The sequence below is a fragment of the Ambystoma mexicanum genome, chromosome 4q (assembly GCF_040938575.1).
Source record: "Ambystoma mexicanum isolate Mex_15411 chromosome 4q, UKY_AmexF1_1, whole genome shotgun sequence".
NCBI lineage: Eukaryota > Metazoa > Chordata > Amphibia > Caudata > Ambystomatidae > Ambystoma > Ambystoma mexicanum.
The window spans coordinates 963065614-963087119 of record NC_090928.1 but is presented as its reverse complement, the minus strand read 5'-3'; the positions used below and the strand labels follow the sequence as shown (position 1 = coordinate 963087119).

Sequence of the window (21506 nt, the reverse complement as noted above, 5' to 3'; positions counted from 1 at the left end):
GCCCAGGGCAATACTTGGGGTCTTCTCAACTGCAAATGCGGCAGTAGCCATAGATTGCTCGCATGGAAAATGCCCTCTCATAACTGGGTCTAAAATCCCACTGTAAAACGCCAAAGGTTTATACCAAAGGGTTTATCTTTGTATGAGTACTGCTGTCATTACTGAGCCATTAATGTGTGAAAACAAATACAATTCTTCGCTATAATTGCGAATTCCTAAACTTGGAGCTGTAAAGATTGCTCTTTTTGATTCTTCACATCCTTCCTCCATTTCTTCAGTCCACTCTATCTTTCCCTTACTAACTTGTGCTTTAAGTTCTTGCAAAAGCAGTTTTGTGTATGGGCTCTAATCAAACACCCAGGCCCTGCAATAATTGCATAAGCCCAGAAATTGCTGCATTTGCCTCACTGTAATTGGCTTTGGTGCTTTCAGGATAGCCTCAGCTCTTTCAGGTGACACTTTCTTTCCTTCATTTGCCAATATAGTCATCAACTGAACAGAGTCCTGCCTACATGCATCCTCTGTTTCACTGCAGATTAATAAGTCATCTATGTACTGAATTACTGTACTCTTGAGTTCAATGTTACCTAGATCCATCTGTAGGACCCTGTAAAATATTGACAGGGACTCACAGTACCGTAGAGGTAAACAAATATGTTTTAGTCTCTTTTGTCTGAATGTAAAGGAAGCAAGTTCTTGTGAGTCTTTGTGCAACGGGACGCATTCTTTAAATCGATCACCGTCAAATACGTAGCTTCAATTGGGATGCTGCACAATATTGTTGCAGGATTCGGAACTAATGGAAACTCTGCTCCTACAATCTGATTAAGGGGGCGCAAGTCCTGGATAAATCTCCATGACCCCCTTTTATCAGATACACCGCAGTTATGCATGGGGATTCCGATGGCACTAGGATTTCCTGATTCATCAATGCTGAAATAGTTTTAAATATGCCTTTATCAGCTTTTCGAGACATAGGATACTGTTTTGCTTGGGGCAAAATTGCTCCTGCTTGAGTTTTATTGTAACTTCTCCTATTCCCTTCAATAGGCCTACATCATATGGGCCCATAGTCCAAAGGACACTTGCCACCTTTTGTAGATCTTCGTGAAAGAACGCTGGTCGTTGCTACATTAGCGACATTCGCTGTGGGACTTCCCTTTTCTCCATTTTTATCCAATATGTAATGCTTATAAAAAAATACTACCTCATCATCTATACATTCATCTGTAAAGATATCTTCATCTGTTAAGTCAGTCAATCTGTATCCCTCCTTAAGAGCTAGCACTGTCCACCGTGCGCTTCCTTCATCATCTACTCCTTCAAGCATTGCCATTTCTCCTCGTAATATAGCTGCTTCCAATTCTATAGGAATAGACTGCCCTTCTTCCTCGTCCATAGGTGCTTGTGGTCTAAATAAGAATTCTTCAGATATCCTCCCAATCTTCCCTACTAATCCAGATAGCCATGTTAATAAAATGCTCACCCCATACATGAAGAGTTCTGGATCTACCAGGACTCCTCGTAGAGCAACTTGCCCTGTAAATGCCAGTGTAAACTCTTCCACGTTTAAATAGTGCATTTCTGGAGCGGAGCACACTATTCCTTGATCAGTGAATGAAATTGTCATGTTAGGTTTTGTCATTAAATCTCTACCCAGAATGTTAACTGGCATTTTTCGCAAAACATAACAAGAGGACATACATGTCACATTACCCTACAGAAACAGGTAATACAGAAACAGGTAATTTGTCAGTGAAAGGAACTAAATTTGTAGCTCCAGAGTACGCTTGAGCATTCATTGCAATATCGAACATTGGATATTTTCCATCTCTTATACAAGAGCGAGTCGCCCCAGTGTCCATAAGAAAAGAAAAAGATTTGTCTCCTATCGTCACATCAACCCTTGGTTACTCTTGTGGGGATGGTGTTACTGATAGTACTGAACACATCAAGTCACCCTGTGAGCTGTCCTATTGAGGGAACACATGCATCCCTGTCCCTGTGAAAGGATTCCCTCCTACCACAGTGACACTCCCTATTCTAGGTGTCATTATTTGCCCTGCATTAGCATTCTGTTGTGCTTGCATAGGTGCTTGTTGAGATTGCCCTTGCAGTGGGTGCATTTGCACCGACCCTTGCTGCTGTGCTTGCGGCACCTGCGTCTGATAGGATGTGTGATCCTAGAGAAAGCCCTCTCATGTTGGTGTACTGTATGGCGGTGGATAAGCTGCCCCCGCTCTGAAGGGAGTCCATTATTTTGCTAATTTCCTCAGCCTCTACCTACACGCGCAATATGCCGCATTATCCCACTATTCCAACACAATGGGGGTGGCCCTCTGGCAAACCCGCCATTATATTAGTTTCTGACTCCCACACTGGCCATTTTGAAATCCACCTTGGGTGTTCTGACTGAAATCCACCTGTTCCTATAAATCCTCCACCTCGTGGCTAAAACGCATACCCACTTTGATCCATTGGGTGTACATTAGTCACCTGTGATGCACCTGTTATTTCTTGCATTCCTACTGCTTCTCCACTTATCAATACTGCCCCTTCTAGCAAATTTTGAAATAAATGTCTGAGCTAACTTAGCTTCCTCAATTTTTCCTGTTCTCACCTTTCTTTCTGTTCTTCTCTTGTAATGACCAACAATGAATCACGTTAGTTAATTGTATCTCAGCCCACGGCTTTGCTTCCATTCCTACTGGTTTTTTTAATTTGTCGCTGTACTTGTTCTGGCAACCCCTGGCACAAAATATGATAGAATAGTGCCACTGATTTTTTTCCCCACGGCTGTTTCAAGCTGCCACCTCTCTTGAAAATCCTGAATATAAGCAATAGGGTCATCGTATTCTTACATTTTACATGGCATAATTGCGCCCATATCGGACGTATCAGAATACTGCACCCCGAGAGCCCTCCAAACATCTGCCCTGGTATTATTAAATGGCGCTCCATCATGCGCTGCGTTTTGTGCTGTAACACTCGCATATCCCGCTCATCTCCAAATGTCATCAGCTCTCTCCCCAAGAATAGCTGCCAGTAGACCTTTTATATCTCCTATGGCCGGCGTGTTTGCACCTATCATTTTCTCCAATTTGGTATCCAATTCACAGCCCCCGAAGTCAAACTAGGAAACATACATTTTATGTTCTCCTTATCCATCTGGGGCCATAGAATAAATTGCGGTCTTGCCGTCCCGCCTTCTCTAGCAAGAGGAACTGTGAGAACCCCATTGCATAACTGGATTCCATTATTCGTTAACCCAATGCAGGGGTAAATGTCCCTATTCGCCTTCGTGGTGGTAACAACCTTAAGCTACTCACACAGGGTGAGATCCCCCCCCCCCACACTACATGATCGTCTTCGGGAAAGTTCAGGATATAGTTTCACATCTGGTGTTCTCTCCTTAGGGTGTTCCAGATCGGACCATCTTGACTGCTTATCCAAATGTTGACTTCCCAGGGGGACGCATGTACCCTCCCAGTCTATCACACAACCTGACTCTTTCCTCATCTGACACTGCTAAACCCCAACTGATGTGACTATCATTCTTCTCTATATAAATGTAATCTACTTAATGACAATGCTCTGCGTTCCTCACTGAACACGTGTTCCTCCTCCTCCCATGGTTTAGGTATCAGGGATCGCTTACGGCTCCCTGGAGTCCCACACTCGCTGTTCTGCCTCATTTGCCGATATATTTTGTCAATTCTCTCTTCAATACTTTCTTCAGCATATCCTTCCTCATCCTGTGCTATTTTAAGTATTTCTTGACTCTTTTCTCTCATTGGGAGAACTTTCCTTATCATGTCGCATCGTCCCTGTATTTCATCACTTCTTACTCGTTCCTTAAAAATGAGACTGGCATCAAGACCTTGCTGCCTTCCATTCTATTCTATTCCTTTTTCAATCTCCCTTCGCGCACTACCGTCTCTCCTTGCCCTCTCTTCTTTATCGCTTCCCTTATTTCTTCCCTTCGTTGTTGTTCTTCTCTTCTTCTCTGTAATTCTTTTTCCTTCACTCGTAGCGCCTCCTCTTCCTTTCTCTCCTACCCCTTTCTTCCATTTCTTTCTTTCTACTGTCATAATTCCTTTGATCCTCGGCCCGCTTTTTGTCTTTTTCTTGTTCTTCTCTATATATCTGTTCCTGTAGTTCCCTGCTTGTTCTTCCTTGCTCATCCTCCCTCAACTGGTTTTCTCATTCCTATCCTTTTCTTGCTCGCCCTCCCTTTGCCTAACCTCCTCGATGCTCTTCCCTAACTTGTGTATTAGCTGTCCTCCCATCCATTAGTTCTGTACAAGCGTTACCTCATCGGCTCTATCCTTTTCTCCTTTCCATCTCTTAATTTCTCTGTCTATATCTGTTGATATATTCGATCTCTCGCCTCTTTCTTCTTTATCTCGTATGAACTTACAGGCATCTTCCTTCCTTTTGCTCCCTTTTGGACTGTCATCGTTAATATAAGTGGAGGGTTCATACATTGGGTCACTATACCCTGTCGCTGCTTTTAATTCCTTTAAAGGGTAAAATCCAGACTCTTCTGCATCTACGCTCTTAGTTTCAGGCAGAATAAGAGGAGTGGAGGGCTTGATGCCCCCCCCCCCCTTTATGTTGATTAAGCATCCACTACTCAGGTGGCGGGTCCTCTTTCTCCTCTTGATACACTTTCCAAAGTTCTAAAACTGCCAGTCTTTTCTCCAGTTTCTTCCCTGTGTACGCAGCATGCACATATGTGGTCCTATGTTGAAATACTGCCTTTGACAATGATACCCCTTGTGGCCATGGCATGAACATTTTTATCAGCTGTGCTGTTTACCCATTCTGCAATGTATTGTTTGAGCTTGGGCGCATGCCGTGGAAATGTTTTACAAAGATGCATAAGAGGAGTGCCCTCCATAATGACAAGTCGCATAAACTGTTGATACTTATCAGATGGTTAATAAATCCCTACCTATCTCAAAGCTTATTACTGAAAGTTTTTAATCTCAAAAACAAGAAATATGAGCAAGCTCAATCAATCGCATCTCAATTGTCTTTCGTTTCAACAACCTATCTGTCTTCTGATTGGCGCCAATTGTTCACTACACTTAACTCAAAACAACGTCACTTCCAACCTTCATAGCCAATTACCTCTCGAAACTTCATGCATCAAAGAATACTCAAAATAATAACACAATACACATTAATAACTATGGGATCACCTTCCCGTTTCCCTATAATTATTTAGAGCAAGAGGTATTAATTCCTCGCCTCCACTTATATTACCCCGTACAGAGTTTAAGACGTTACCTTACACTCCTGACTTTGTGTATTCTCTCTTGTAATATTCCGACTGGAATTTGAGACGTCTTCTTACATCTCCCTTGAAATAGGATTACCTAGGTGTTTCTTAATCCACACAAAATGTCCTATTAACCAAAAATAACACAATCTCGCACCCTTACATTGCCATTTGCCTTAGTTTACTTACATCCTTTTAACTCAAGGCCTTTGTTATCGACTCCTCCTCCAATCCAACCACTTCGCCTTCTGTCCGCGGAGTGCCCATGGAGCAGGGATTTCTTCAAAGAGGGACTTGTTGTAATGCATGTGCGAAAATGAGCTAAAACATGGCGCCGGTGTGTGGTTTTTTTGGACATTCACTTCCAAAACTGCAATGAAAGTCTACGTTTCAGTGGACTCGGCTAGAAGGAAGACATGAATTCTGCAAGGTTTGCGAGATGCAGATGAGCTCATTATGGACGATAGGTGGTGTATTGTTCAATAAAGGACGCACCAAGAAGAGAGTCAGAGTTATGCAGGTGCAGTGATAAGGGGTGCTGCGAACGAGCGTGCGGGAGACTAACTGGGTTTTTCCACTATTGACTGGATCTTTCCTCTCTATGCTCCTCATGCTTGCTGTCTGTCCTTTGGCCGGGGGCGGTTGGCAACCTGAGGTAGGCGGGGATTTGCTCCCCATAAGAGAAGAGGTATCCGGGCGTTGGACAGAATTGTAACCCCATGTGATGAAGTCTTGCTGAGAGGGAGGACGCTCCACTCCAGACCCTGTTAGCACGTGTGATCTCTCTGCCTACCTGCCTTGGGACTGGGTAGTGGTGTCGTGGCTGAGATGACGTTTTCTCCTGCAACTGCATTAACAGTGATGTAGACTACTATAATCGTTCTTCTTTGTGTGCCTGTGTCCATGTATGACCTATGGAACAAGTTACTTAACGGTTGTTCTCCAGCATGGGGTCTGGCATGGATTCACATGCTCATGAATATTCCCCGTCGTCAGGCTGGAAATCCGTGGTAAAAGAAAAATCTGTTTCACTTTCACTGTCCTTCTCCTGTAAACCAATCACTGAGCTCTGTGTCATACTGACCCCAGCCAATGACTGCCCTCTCTCTAAGCCCCTCCTCTGGCAGCCATCTTCAGATTTAGTAGCACGTAAAGTGGCAGTATGACCAAGAAGAGACACAGAGGGGCAGGAGGGATGGTTTGCATGTGAATCCATGCCAAACTCATGCTGGAGAACTACTGTTAAAAGGTAAGTAACTTGTTCCTTCTCTAGCATAGGGTCTGGTATGGATTCACATGCTCGTGAATGAAGAATACATAGCAGTACAACATTACGCAACCATTGGAGGTGGCAAGGCTCAACAGAAGCAATTACTCTTCCCTCCAGACCAGGCTCACCATCAATCGAACAGGTTGCGCAGCACTGCTTGGCCGACCTTGGCCTCCTCCCTGGAATCCCTGTCGATGCAGTAGAATCTTGTGAAGGTGTGTATAGACATCCATGAAGCAGCCCTGCAGATGTCCAGCAGGGGCACACCAGACAGGAACGCTGTTGTCGCACTGATCGCTCTGGTGGAATTGGCTCTCGGACGACCGGGCAGTGGTCGGTATGCCATCCGGTGATAGTGTGTAATACAGCCGGAGAGCCACCTGGAAATGGACGCCTTGGACAAAGTTTTCCCATGGTTTACAGGACCAAAGTTCACGAAACGTTGAGAAGTCTTCCGGAAACGCTTTGTGCATGCCACATAGAACTTCAGAGCACATGCCACATCCAGCGATTGCAAAGTACTTTTAGCCAGCGACGAAGGTGTGGGAAAAAACACAAGCAAAACCAAAGGTTCGTTGAGGTGGAATTCCAACTGAACCTTTGTTATGAAAAAGGGGTGCGTCCGCAGCACCACCCTCGTCTCGTGGAAAGTCAGATAAGGCTGCATGCATGACAGGGCCTGAATCTCATCTACCCTCCTGGCAGAGGTTATGGCCACAGGAAACGCTGTTTTCCACAAACGGAACTTGAGAGGAGCTTGATACATAGGCTTGAAGGGGGTCCCCAATGATCCTTGTCAGTACCACAAGTTCCCACACCGGGGCAGGTGTCTTCACCGGCGGCAACGATCGAACCAGTCCTTTGAGGAACTCCTTGACTAGACTGTGTGACCAAAGATAAGACCATCCCAGAGACCTGGTGTAGAGGGAGATAACCGCTAAATGCACTTTTATGGAGGGGTGCACCAGCCCAGCCTTGGCCAATGACAACAAGTATGGAAGGATCTGAGGGGCCGTGACCCTCAGAGGGTTGATCTTCTGCGACCAGCACGAAGTGTGAAAGGCTTCCACGTAGCACTTAAGAGGTGACAATGCTTTAGCACTGGCAAGGACCTCCCTGCAGTCCGCCAGTAGCTCGTACCCATCGAACTCTAAGGCTGCAGGAGACAGGCCTTCAGGTTCAGCAGTCCTGGGTTGTGGTGCAGGATTGCACCTCCTTCTCTGGCGAGCAGATCCGCAACCACTGGCATTTTGACTGGAGGTGACATTGACAGACTGACAAGGTCCGGGTACCAAATCTGCCTCGCCCATGCCGGGGCGACGAGAACATTGATGTGGAAATCCCTCTCCTCTGGCAGCCACAGGCCTCTGGCCTGGAGACGTCCGGTGCAAGCTCCACAGCCCTCCAGGGAAGCGTCCGCTGTGACCGTCTGCAGGTATGGGGGACTCTGGAAATCCGTCCCCACAGCGATGTTGGAAGGCATGCCCCACCACCTTATCGCCCGACGGAACTCCTCGTCGAGGACAATCCTGTCTGTGAAGCTTCCGGACACTTGGATCCACCGAGTGTCCAGGAATTCATGGAGGGGTTGCATCCCCAACCTTCAGAGTCTGACCAGGTAGATACATGACAACCTAATGCCGAGCAGTGACTTGATGGCCAGCACTGTGGCGATCTTCAGTGCCAAGAACCGTTGAACCTTGCCCAAAATGGCTACGATCCTCGCTTCTGAGGGTGCTGCCAGGCAGGAGACCGTGTTGAGCCTGGACCCCAGGAACAGAGCATCGTGCGATAGAATCAAGCAGGACTTCAGATAATTCACAGATAATCCCAGATCCGTCAGCAGCCGGACTGTCCTGTCCATGTGGTCGACAGCGATTTCCCTTGACCTGGCCCGGACGAGTCGGCGAGGTATGGGTACACATGTATCCCTTGACGACATAGATGGGCCGTCACTGGTGCCAGGCACTTAGTAAACACCCTGGGTGCCGACTTCAGTCCGAAGGGAAGGGCCTTCAATTGTTAGTGCTTTTCCTGTACGATGAAGCGCAGGAACTGCTGATGCTTCTCGTGAATGGGGACGTGGAAGTAATCGTCCTCGACATCCAGCGACGTTAGGCAGTCCCCTTCCTCCAGTTGGCTGAGCATGTTTTGCAAAGTGACCATCCCGAATGTTTGGGACTTGAGGAACTTGTTTAGTTGCCGCAGGTCGAGAATGGGCCTCCAGCCCCTGGTGGTCTTTTATACTAAATATCTGGAGTAGACTCTGGCATCCCAGAATCGCTTTGGAACCCACTCTACCGCCTCTTTTATTAGCATGACCCGTACTTCCTGTAGGAGCTGTGTTGCTTCTGTCGGGCCAACAGTGGTATACGCGGACACTTCTGCTGGAATTCTAGAGTGTGTCCGTGGGCGAAAGCGTCCAGCACTCATTGGTCGGTGGAGATCTTCTTCCACTCGCTGACAAAGCCCACCAACCGGCCTCCCACCAGCGTGCCTGGGTGGGGGCCCAACTTCTTGGCCAGTTCAGTCCTTCAGGGACTCCGTGCCGCCCTGGGACCAGGGACGACAGCGGCCCCCTGCAAATGCCTTGGAACGAACCCTGTAGGCCTCCTGAGTCGTGGAACAGGAGGGTTGACAGTAAGCAGACGATCAACCACCTAAACCCTTTGATGATCTTCCGGATTTCCCTCCTATGGCATGAAAGGAAGGACGTTTTTGTTGAAGCGTGCCTATGGCCGGGCCATCTCTGTGTCGGTCTTGATGGCTTGCAACGATTAATCGACAGCCTTTCCAAAGTAAGTATTCTCCAGCTGGTCTCTTTTCGCTGAGGTGGGATTTTTCATCAGCGTCATGCCCTCATCCCAAACGCCGTCCAGGAGAGGCACTGCCAGAATGGTTTTCCTTCTAGCCCCTCGGCGCTGGTACAGGAACCTTTCCTTTTTGATCTCTTCTGGCATCAGCTGGAAGAGCTCAGATGTGCGGGTGAGCGGAAATATCCCACTTCGTTTGGTGGAGACGCTCTCAGTGGCAGGGAAACCCTGCCAGCTTTGTCTGTGTCCATCCTCGCCCTGTCCGCCCTTATATCCCTATAGAGGGGGGAGGGTACGTGAGGCGGTTAATGAGGCGGCGTGCGCTGCCACTTCCTCTTCTTCGCTGGTAGTGGGCCCTGTGCCACCGGGGCTGGCACCGGGGTTGCCATTGGCATCCTCTTCGGCATCTCTCACACCAGCATGTGGAGAGTGGACAAGATGTCCAATCGACACATCCCTGGGAGGTGTCCGGGGGTAGGTTTGCTGGGCCCAGCACCCACATCGTCATCCTCCTTGGCGTTCCCTTCGTCCTCCTTGACCGTGTGAATGGATATCATGGGCTTCATTATAGGTTTGCCGGTACGGTAACAACGGTACCGGTAAGATTGCCAGTACCGTTGTTACCAGACCGGCAAACTATGAGTTCTGTTCGCGTGTGCCTTCCCGCCCGCGAGGTCTGACCTGGCAGGCGTACCGGCACCTGTGAGCAGGGCATGTCGGATGCACCGGCACCATTCTGAATGGCAGGGCCGTAATGACCCGGTAATTGCCCATTTACCGGCAAGGCTACCACCAAACTTGTAATGAGGCCCCATGTCCTCTCCATCCGAAGAAGAAATATCTTCAGTGCCCCAACCTCCTTTGCGTTCTGAGGGGTCAGAGCTGGGCTCAGGTATGGTATCCTCTTCTCCGGTGTCTTCTCCACCGGCTTGGCCGAAGCCTCCCGCCTGGGAGGAAGGGCCACTCTGGGCACCGTTGGGTGCCCCCTGGGCCGGATCAGCCCCTTTAGCCTTTGTGAGGGCAGCCGCCACCAGCTCAATCATCGAGGATGATGGAGTCTGGGCCACCTGGGCCTTCACCTTGACCTTCTCTGGCTTCTTCCGGCAGCTTACCCAGGTTAGTCGAATTTCCTCTTCCAGGAGGAGCTGGAGCGATGGCTCGAGATTGAGGCTGATGGCGATAATGAGTGCTCCCTGATCGTCGCGGACCCGCTTGCGTGGCGACCCCGACGGAAATGGATTTGCAGTGCTTGACCTTGTCTTGGACCCCCATGGATGGGGTGACCACAAAGGTCTAAGAAGCCCGCTCCTCGGACCAGCCGGTCATGGGCGAGGCATGACGCTGCTTGCCGCATGGGGTAGAGGCCTTGGCGTTGAGCCACACCACCAGTCTGTGTCGATCCTTGTTGATGTGTTTGGTGAATCTAAGGCAAATCTCGCAATCTGCTTCCTTGTGATCCAGATGGAGAGAATAGAGGCACTGGGAGTGTCTTCCACAAACACGTTCCTCACTCTGCAGCTGGAGCAGAGCTTGAAGAGAGAACTTCCGTCCTTCTCCTCCAACATGGTCCGGTGTGCGCTGTAGGCCCGATGGCCGTCTGGAATCTTCAATGAAAACTCAACGATTCTTGCTTTTGAGGGGCGATGTTTGCAGTTCAAAAGAACGAAAGAGCACAAGAGCTCTATTTGACAAAAATTGGAAAACGCAGAAAAAATCTCGGAGGAAAACACGAGGACTCCCAACACTTGAGCGTGCGGTAAAAATCAGAAGATGGCTGCCAGAGGAGGGGCTTAGTGAGAGGGAAGTCATTGGCTGGTGGCAGTACAACCCAGAGCTCAGTGATTGGTTTATAGGAGAAGGACAGTTAGTAAGTGAAAGTGTAACTTTTTTCTTTTACCGAGGATTCCCAGCCTGACTGGGAATATTCATGAGCATGTGAATCCATTCATTGTTTAGCTGTATATCTGTGTGAATAAACGGCCAGTAAAGAACCAATTATATTCTAACTGCGAGTCTAAGTATATGGTATTGCCTCCCTGAGTCCAAGAACTTTAGGGCTGTGTAATCTGGTAAGTGGTCTCTAGGGTAATTACACATGACAGGAAAGCAAAACACCTGCCCACCGTCTCTGTTCTTATTGCAAGTTTATTTCTATCGCCCGCTCTCCACGGGATCTTCCAGCTAATGCCAGAGGATGCCCCATCATCCGAAACTCTAAAGTCAAACTAGTTTAGATCTGAAACCATCCACACCGCTACAGAATGAGCTTATGGCCCTTGGAACGTGCATCTGTTACTTGATGGGACTACACCAGAATAATTGTAGGTCCAAAAAAACGGGCAAACTCAAGAAGATGGGAAGTTACTGTTTTATTAACAATTATCTAAAACAGGGAGGTTACAACTAACATCAACGGACGTATGCTCAGTCTCGCAGTGATTTCAACAAAAAATACAATTTATATACTTCATTATGCGTCACAGTGACGTCATACTACGTGGCAATAGTGAAAAACCTATCGAGGGTCGGGATTGGTTAAGGGGAACATCTAGATATACAATCATATAGGAGTTAGGATTGTTATTGGCTGTCCGATATCAGGGGGACAACTTATGCCTACCTCTTCATACGTGTCATCATTTTAAGACAAATCAGCTACACAGTGTTTCATTGGTTTCTCAAGCTATAAGGTCCTTCGTTATACAGACTAATACAATTAGTTTGGCATGCTTGTGTCATGTCTGGAACATTCAGTTCATTTAACAGCACGTAAGGCGAGACCCAGGTGCAGGGATATAGAACATGAAGCTACCTCACCACCCAATTAGCCCAGCCTCTCTCATCACCCATGCCTTCTGCCATGACATTTTATTTGTACTTGGCCTTGCAGAGTATTCTCGCCCTGGGAATGCACAGGAGTGAGGGCAATCGCCATCGTGTTTGGAACTCAAGTTCAAACCCTATTTTCAGCCTCGACTCACGTGACTGGAGACCACGATTCTGTTCATTCTGCAGTTTTTAAATGATTTAAATGAATTAAGACTTGGCAACTTCTGTGTTCTTTCTTGCACATTAACATGAGAGGATTCATCCTCTGCACACTCATTCTTCTTCGGAGTACATAGCTGTGCTCAATGTCTTAGTTCTCGACTTCAGGCCAGACAGCCTGTCAATGCAGCTACACTAGCCTGCGATTCTACCGCGACACAGCTTTTCATTCATTCTCAATGTCCAGTTTCTATACAATGGCGGCATCACGTGCAGTATATTCACTATATAGCTAGCTAGCATATACGATGACTTCTGTTTTCTGCAGCACTTTGTTAACGTGTAAATTTCTTGTTTTCCACTTTGATAATTCACTCGATTCTCATTTGTCCTCTAGGATCCATAAATCGCCTTCATTCAGTATCTCAAGATGTCGTGCAGACTTTCTTATGACATCATCAGTTCATTGTCTTAGCTCTTTCTCATATTCCTTCTGGGAGTTCCACCTGTAGGCTGTCGTCAACTCGAGGGTACATTCGATATGTTCATCTCAATGGATACTGTCTTCCATATGCTTGCTGTATTATTGATACAGTAGCTGAGGTTAGACAGGGCATGGTCTCATGTTTCCAATACAGAGGAGCTAAGGGGGTGGGGGGAGGATCTCCTGCGGATGTATACGTCTGCTCCTCTACATTCTGCTAAAATTCCCCTAATATAAGCAAAGCTAATCTAGGGCTGACCAGGTACTGCTAGTAGAATATAGTGCCTTCACGCTATAATATAGTGTGATGGGGAAACAGTAGCGGCCAGCATTGCGGGGAAAAACAGCAGTGAAGAGGACAAGCCAATTGTGCCACAAGATACCAAAAACGACATATCCCAGAATGCCCCAACAGCCAACTACTAGGCAAAATAGAAGGGACACGAGTGAACAAACAAAGACATGAGATGCGGAAGACGGAAAACCACGTTTCCATATAACGAGGAACGCTTGCAGGCAGGAGTTAAAAATAAGGCAGGCTATGCGAGGGTTAAGCAGGGAGGAGGAGAATTAGTCTCAGGGGTGAGAAACACATGGCTGGGAACACCCGATGTTAATTGCTGGGGAGGAGAGCCACGGGAGTTAAAAACAGGTGAAAACAACTCAACTGCTCTTTCGCCTTGCAGGAGTGGAAGGAGGCTGACGGAGCGAACTCGGACTGGTATGAGGCCAGTTCCCCATATCGGTGAGCATATTAGAAGGAAACGAAAAACCCACCGAAGTGCCCCATACCTGGTTTGCAGACCGAATGCTCAGCGGATGAAGGCTCCTGAGTAAAAGGAGATTCCAGTGTGAAAATAGACACCAGACGTTTTGTCTGTTTAAGTAATTCCAAGCCCGAGGCCAGCAAGGAACGACTGCATCCTGGAGAACCATCAGCAAGTCGGGGAAAGGTTATGAAACAAGCACTGGAGTAGAAGGCGTGCAGAGAAAACCCTCTAATCCAGTACGAAGTACGTTCGGCTTCGAGGAGGTTTTTTCCATACATATTATTAAGGTACGAATTGCATTTTTTTTTTTTAGGAAAGGCTTTATGGACTGCATTTAAGTTGAAACCCAGCTCGCTCTGGTTTGCCTTGACAAACTTTATTGAAGAATGTTTAAAATCATGGAGAAAGTCCTATGTTACTGATTCTGCCTTATGAAATATAAGTGACATATTTAACTGAGAGTCGTGATAACTGCTGGCATGAAATAAATATCTGTCACCACTCCTTTCTGTCTCTGGCTCACTACTTAACAGTGGTGGCAGCGGTGGGATTCACAGAGACACGTCTACTCTTGACACCATGGAGGCAATCATAGAGACATTGGCTGAAACGCAGCAACAGTTACAACAACTAGTGCAGGTGCAAGGACATCAGGCACAAGCAGACCGGCAAGCCTTGCAACAGGCTATACAGGTACAAACAGCAGCACAAGAGCAAGGCAGAGAAGCCATGAGAAATGAGAATCTTGGGGGAATCGGTAGCGGCACACCGGTCACATCCAGCCATTCCCCCCACAGTGCTTCAAAAATACCAGGCGGGAGATGATCCTAGTTTTTTCTTTGTAAATTTTGAACGCATAGCTCGAGCAGCACAATGGCCACAGGACCGATGGTCGTTCTTTTTGGCACCCCTTCTCACTGGAGTGACGCAAGGAGCCTATCAGGCGGCCAATCCTAATGGGGACACCCCATATGCGGACATTAAGAAGTCAATACTGGAGAGGCTAGGCATGGACGATGAATCCTACAGGCTCCAATTCCAGGAAACTCGACTGAAACCAGGCGAGAGCCCAAGGCAGCTCTTTTATCGAGTACAAGACCTAACGGAGAAATGGTTGCAACCCCATACAGCCACAATTGGGCACATAAAAGACAAAATAATGCTTGAGCAGTTCATCGAAGCCTTACCAGGGCCGATACAAAGGTGGGTTAAGCAACATCACTGCCTGACCCTGTCTGAAGCCATTGATGTGGCCACAGCCTACCAAAAGGCGGGGACCCCTCGGGCGGTTTCAACGCCAACGGTAAGATATCACCATGATCCTCTCACCTTGCGCAGTAACAACCGGGGAGGTGCGCCGGAGCAGAGAACAAGACCGGAACAGAAAGCCCACAACGGCACCACCCTAATGAAAGGACAACCGCCACAGTGTTTTGAATGTGGAGAATGGGGACATATTGCCCGGTTCTGTGCCAAAAGAAACAAAACCGAACCCATGGAAATAGGATCCTTACAACAGCATGGAAATCAGAAAAAACTGCCCTATGTGATAGAGGTAACTGTGGATGGACGTCCTCAACAGGCTATGATGGATAGCCAAAGTCGGCAGACGGCCATACAACCACATGTGAGCGAACCAGTTCCAGGACAGGTGAGAACTGTTGACATTAAATGTGTTCATGTGGATGTTAAAGGGTACCCAACAAAGGAAATAGTGTTAGGATTACAGGGAAAGGAAGTACCGGTTAAAGTGGCCGTTATACCCACCATACCTGCTCCCGTCCTAATAGGGACAGACATTCCTGAGTTTGATCAATGGTTTAAGGAAGCCCCATTTTCCCAAACCGAGATAAAAGGGAGGGACATAAGGGTAAAACCCACCAAGAACCAGAAGAGGCAAAACAACCAGAACGAGAGAAAAGAAGAGGAAGTTGCCCTCATAGACTGGCGAGTGGGGGATCATCTGCCATCCTTCCGTACAGAATCAGGGTTAGATGAAACCCTAAAACGAGCCCATGAACAAGCCTTAAGCCAGAGCAAAATCACAGTTACAACACCTTACTTCAAGGAGAAACGAGGGCTATATTATAGGGTGACCAGAGGAACAGACAATGAAGAGAAAGAACAATTATTGGTTCCCCAGTAATATCGGAAGACCCTGGTTCAGCTAGCACATGATCATTCCACAGGAGGACATTTGGCAGAAAACATGACGGGAAAAAGGGTATTACAGAACTTTTAAAGGCCCGGGATATATGCGGACATAGCCAAATATTGCCAAGAGTGTGTCATATGTCAGAAAACGAGTAACCACACACCAGCCCGAGCACCCCTGCAGCGCATGCCCTTGATTAAAGAGCCATTCCAGAGGATAGGAATGGACATTGTAGGGCCATTAGAACCCTCTAGTCAGGGATTTCGGTTCCTCCTGGTAATAGTGGATTACGCCACCCGATATCCTGAGGCGTTCCCCTTAAGAGGTACCTCAGCCAGACAGGTGTGTGATGTTATATTACCCTTCTTTGCTAGAGTGGGAATACCCAGTGAGATCGTGACGGACCAAGGGAGCAATTTCATGTCAGTCGTAATGAAGGAAGTGTGCAAAACTCTGGGTATTCATCACCTAAAAACTTCAGTGTACCACCCACAGACAGATGGGTTGGTGGAAAGATATAATAAGACTGTTACACAAATGCTAAAAAGAGCCACCAGCCCTACTGGATTGGGGTGGGAACGGGTTTTGCCATGGGTGCTGATGGTTCTAAGGGATACGCCCCAATCATCCACCGGGTACTCCCCGTTTGAGCTGTTATTCGGGAGACAACCCAAGTCGGTGCTAGGATTACTAAAAGACAATTGGGAACAACAAGAAGAAACATCCCTCACAGAATATGTTCACGACCTGAGGGAACAATTGGGGAAACTAAGGGACTTCGCTCAAGAAAACCTGAGTAGAGCACAAGAAAAACAAGAAAAATACTATGACCAAGGAAGTAGACCCAGGTCCTTGAAGATAGGTGACAAGGTATTGGTACTACTGCCTACCCACACAAACAAAATGCTAGCTCAATGGCACGGGCCTTATCAGGTAACCAAAATCTTGGGTCCAGTGAACTATGAGGTAGAACAACCCGAACGGAAAAACAAATATCAAAACTATCACATCAATCTGCTCAAGCTGTGGAAGGAAGGAACTCACAGTGTGATGTGTTCAACCTTATTAGACATGTCCGTCCCTGAACAATTGGTCCCAAACCAACCTAGTAGCCTACAATTGGGGGAGCAATTAAGTCAGAACCAAAGAACTGAATTGTTTGCTACGTTGAGCTGGTAGCCAAGACTTTTTCTGGGATACCAGGACAGACACATTTGGCGACTCATTCCATACCCACAGAGAAGGGGAAAACAGTACGCCTTCGGCAATACCGCATTCCGGAGGCAAAACGAGGAGAAATGGCCAAGGAAATAGATGAGATGCTGGCGCTGGGAACCATCGTGCCCTCGGAAAGCGCCTGGTGTTCTCCAGTAGTTTTAGTACCAAAACCCGACGGTTCCACCAGGTTCTGTATGGACTTTAGGCAACTGAATGCCATTTCAAAGTATGAAGCGTATCCAATGCCTAGAATCGATGAGCTCATAGAAAGACTAGGTTCAGCTGCATTTTTGAGTACCCTGGACTTCACAAAAGGGTATTGGCAAATTCCCCTTGATGCTGCGGACCAAGAGAAGACCGCATTTGCCACACCCCAGGGCCTATTCCAATTCACAGTTCTGCCCTTTGGGCTACATGGGGCTCCGGCTACCTTCCAGGCACTGATGGATAAAATACTGAGGCCACACAAACAATATGCGGCTGCATATCTAGATGACATTATCATTTTCAGTAGAACATGGAACGATCATTTGTCACATTTAACTCAAGTAATACAGGCGTTAAAAGGAGCAGGTTTGCACATTAACCCAAAAAAATCGAAATTGGCAACCCAAACCACCAAATAACTGGGTTATGAGGTAGGGGGTGGAATCGTAACCCCGTTGCTAGACAAAATACAAGCCATACAAAAATTGAGAATGCCGGAAACCAGAAAAGAGATTCAAGCCTTTCTAGGATTCGTGGGGTATTACAGGAGATTCCTGCCTTATTTTTCAACTACAGCAGCACCCCTTACGGACGCACTGAAAACAAACCGTCCTCTGTACATTTCCCCTGAGGCGAAACAAGCTTTTCAAACCCTAATACAAATGATTTCCACCAAACCCGTTCTTCATTGTCCAGACTTTTCCAGAGAATTCTACTTACAAACTGATGCCTCAGGATGCGGTTGGGAGCAGTACTGTCACAGGGTACCGAACAAGACCTATGTCCTATAGCTTTCAGCAGGAAACTTTTGCCCCATGAGATGCCATACTCTACTCTCGAAAAGGAATGCCTAGCAATTAAGTGGGCGGTAGAGGCACTTAGATACTAGCTACTGGGGAGGGGTTTCACCCTATTTACTGATCACGCTCCTCTGAAATGGTTGGCGACCCAGATGGACTCCAACCATAGAGTCCTACGATGGTTTTTGACCTTACAGCCCTACCACTTCTCAACAGTACACAAACCTGGAAGATATCAGTTAGTGGCGGACTATCTATCTAGATCCATTGACATGCCCGAACGGCATGGCTCTTTGAGGGGAGTATGTGATGGGGAAACAGTAGCGGCCAGCATTGCGGGGAAAAAACAGCAGTGAAGAGGACAAGCCAATTGTCCCACAAGATACCAAAATACTAAGTATAAGAGTCAAAAGTGGAAAAACTACATATCCCAGAATGTCCCACCAGCCAACTACTAGACAAAATAGAAGGGACACGAGTGAACAAACAAAGACCCAATCTACATATCGCAGAATGCCCCAGCCGATACATGTACAACATAAAAGCCTGAAAAGGGGTAAAGAAATGAGATGGGGAAGACGGAAAACCAAGTTTCCATATAATGAGGAACGCTTGCAGGCAGGAGTTAAAAATAAGGCAGGCTATGCAAGGGTTAAGCAGGGAGGAGGAGAATTAGCCTCAGGGGTGAGAAACACATGGCTGGGAACGCCCGATGTTAATTGTTGGGGAGGAGGGCCACGGGAGTTAAAAACAGGTGAAAACAACTCAGCTGCTCTCTCGCCTTGCAGGAGTGGAAGGAGGCTGACGGAGTGAACTCAGACTGGGATGAGGCCAGTTCCCCATATCAGTGGGCATATTAGAAGGAAACGAAAAACACACCGAAGTGCCTCATACCTGGTTTGCAGACCGAATGCTCAGCGGATGAAGGCTCCTGAGTAAAAGGAGATTCCAGTGTGAAAACAGACACCGGACGTTTTGTTTGTTTAAGTAATTCCAAGCCCGAGGCCAGCAAGGAACGACTGCATCCTGGAGAGCCATCAGCAAGTGGAGGAAAGGTTATGAAACAAGTAGAAGGCGTGCAGAGAAAACTATCTAATCCAGTACGAAGTACGTTCGGCTTCGAGGAGGTTTTTTTGATACATATTATTAAGGTGCGAATTGCATTTCTTTTTTTAGGAAAGGCTTTATGGACTGCATTTAAGTTGAAACCCGGCTCGCTCTGGTTTGCCTTGACAAACTTTATTGAAGAACGTTTAAAATCATGGAGAAAGTCCTATGTTACTGATTCTGCCTTATGAAATATAAGTGACATATTTAACTTAGCGTCGTGATAACTGCTAGCATTAAATAAATATCTGTTACCACTCCTTTCTGTCTCTGGCTGACTACTTAACACATAGGCATTGTGCTAAACGCTTGAAACACTATGCATTATAGTGCTTTGAAGAAGCAGGGATTAGTGAAAGCGCTAGACACTAGAAGTTAACCTGAATGAGTTTGCTTTTACTGTGCAAAAACAACCTCTCAGTCGGATGTTTGCTTTTATTTTCATTTATGGATATAGTTTTACATAGAAGGCCATTTCGGTTTTATTCCTCTTAAAAGGGTTTGAACAGCAGCCCTCAGGGGATACTGTGCAAAAGAACCTGGTACTGTGTACATAGAAGATTCAATTTAAGCTATGTTAGTGAGATGACAGCTCTAATCGCCCAGAACATTTTTCTGGGTACAGATAAAATGTGGCCTTAGCTCAGATACAGAAAGTCAAAACAATCTTTTTGCGTGCAACAAGATATGCCTATTACCACTGAAAATTGTTGATCGAACTTGAAGCTGGTGGCAAACTAGAAGCTGGGGTCAAACTTAAAGTTGGCACCATAACTGAAGTTGGTGGGGGCGTAACAATGGAATCATTGATAGGCACAACATCTTTGGGGCAGGGCTTCAGAGTCTGTGTGCCAGAGTTGCATTAGATTCTTTAGACCAGACAGACTGTCCATCAAGTGACATGCACATTTATTGACCAAGGGTGTAATTAGGAGGCTGGCTATTCAGACGGAACCAAACAGAGAATACTGTTGGTAGATCCCGTCATACTCAGGCTGGTCAAAATCACAGGGAATGTCTTGCTTGCTTTAGGAAGCAGACTTTCAATAAGTTACATTGCTGGGGAATAGCTTCAATTGATTTGGTGCTTTTGCTGGTTTCTACATTTCTGGAATGGATGACATTATCATTAATTATAATTGCATTTGACTTTTGCATTGATTGGCTCATTTGACTATTTTACTGCAGAACTGCATTTCACCTTTGCATTGAAAGGGTATGTTATATATTGCCGGTAAGATAGCTCAGCGGGTTGGGCGCTCACTGCTGCAATTCGAGCTTGATCTGCAGGTCGCAGGTTCGAATCCCGGCAAGGCCAACTCAGCCGTTCATCCTTCCGAGGTCGATAAATGAGTACCAATTTCAGTTGGGTGATATTGTATGTAAATATGTGCTCTGTAAAGCGCTTTGGATTAAGGCGCTATATAAATAACACATCATTATCATTATACGCTCTTGTTTAGTCTAAGTTTTGATACCTAGCATTTACAGGTGCTCTGTTGATTGAAATTGGTATTGATGCTTTAAGATTTATAAAGAGGTTACACCTTATAGAATATTGTACCAGGTTTGAATCAATGTGCATATGTGATTGGGTTGAAGGAGGGTGTTTACATTGAGTTCCATGAGGCATAAATGAACAAACACAATTAATTCATAATACTTTGTAGCAGGCACAGAAAGGATGTTGCACTCAGATAAAGGTGGAGACGTCTGCGCAACAATCCTGTGCTACCATGTTGCTTGGAATTTCCTGTGGGCTAAGCCACAGGTGGGGGGGTTTCACCCTTTGAAGGAGAGCCTTCCTTGCTAGCCCGGTAATCCAAAATACGGAATACACAACAACAGAGGAAAGGAAGGGTCCAGCTGAAGAGGAGCGCCCCATGAACCCAGAAGGCCGCTTTGCTACAGTGAAGAGAGAAGAAAGAGAGTAAGGAAAGGACTAAATCCCTGGAGAGTGCACAGGCACTATATCCATAGGTGTTGACTAGTGAGCGGGCACTATATTCCTAGGTTAGGACTAGTAAACAGGAAACTATATCCCAAAGACAGTGGAGTAGTGCCCCTTCGCCCCCGAAGCGGGTAATAAATAACAAAGAAGGAACACACCAGTGAAGGGGAGGACATTTGGGACACTTGGAACAGGGAGGACGCTGTAAATCCTGGGAAAGACAGAAAGGCCTTGTGGTCCCCATAAGAAGTGGTTGAGACTGAATGCTAAAGCGACCTAAACAAGTAACCTTCCTTTCTGGAACTTTTTGAATTACTTTTTGTTTGCTGTCCTTTGTTTATAAACCAAGTCCAAACACTTGGACTCCGAATAATCTTTATGTTCCATCCTTCCTGAACCCTTTATACATATTCTGGTGTCAATAGTTGTGTGTTCAGTCGGCCATGTGAGACAAAA

At 46.6% G+C, this 21506-nt stretch overlaps 1 protein-coding gene across 2 annotated transcripts in view; it reads right to left on the bottom strand.

Annotated features, from left to right (window-relative positions):
• Window positions 1–21506, bottom strand: part of RCOR3 (REST corepressor 3) — a 1149883-nt gene that overhangs the window by 833583 nt on the left and 294794 nt on the right. The window lies entirely within an intron of this gene.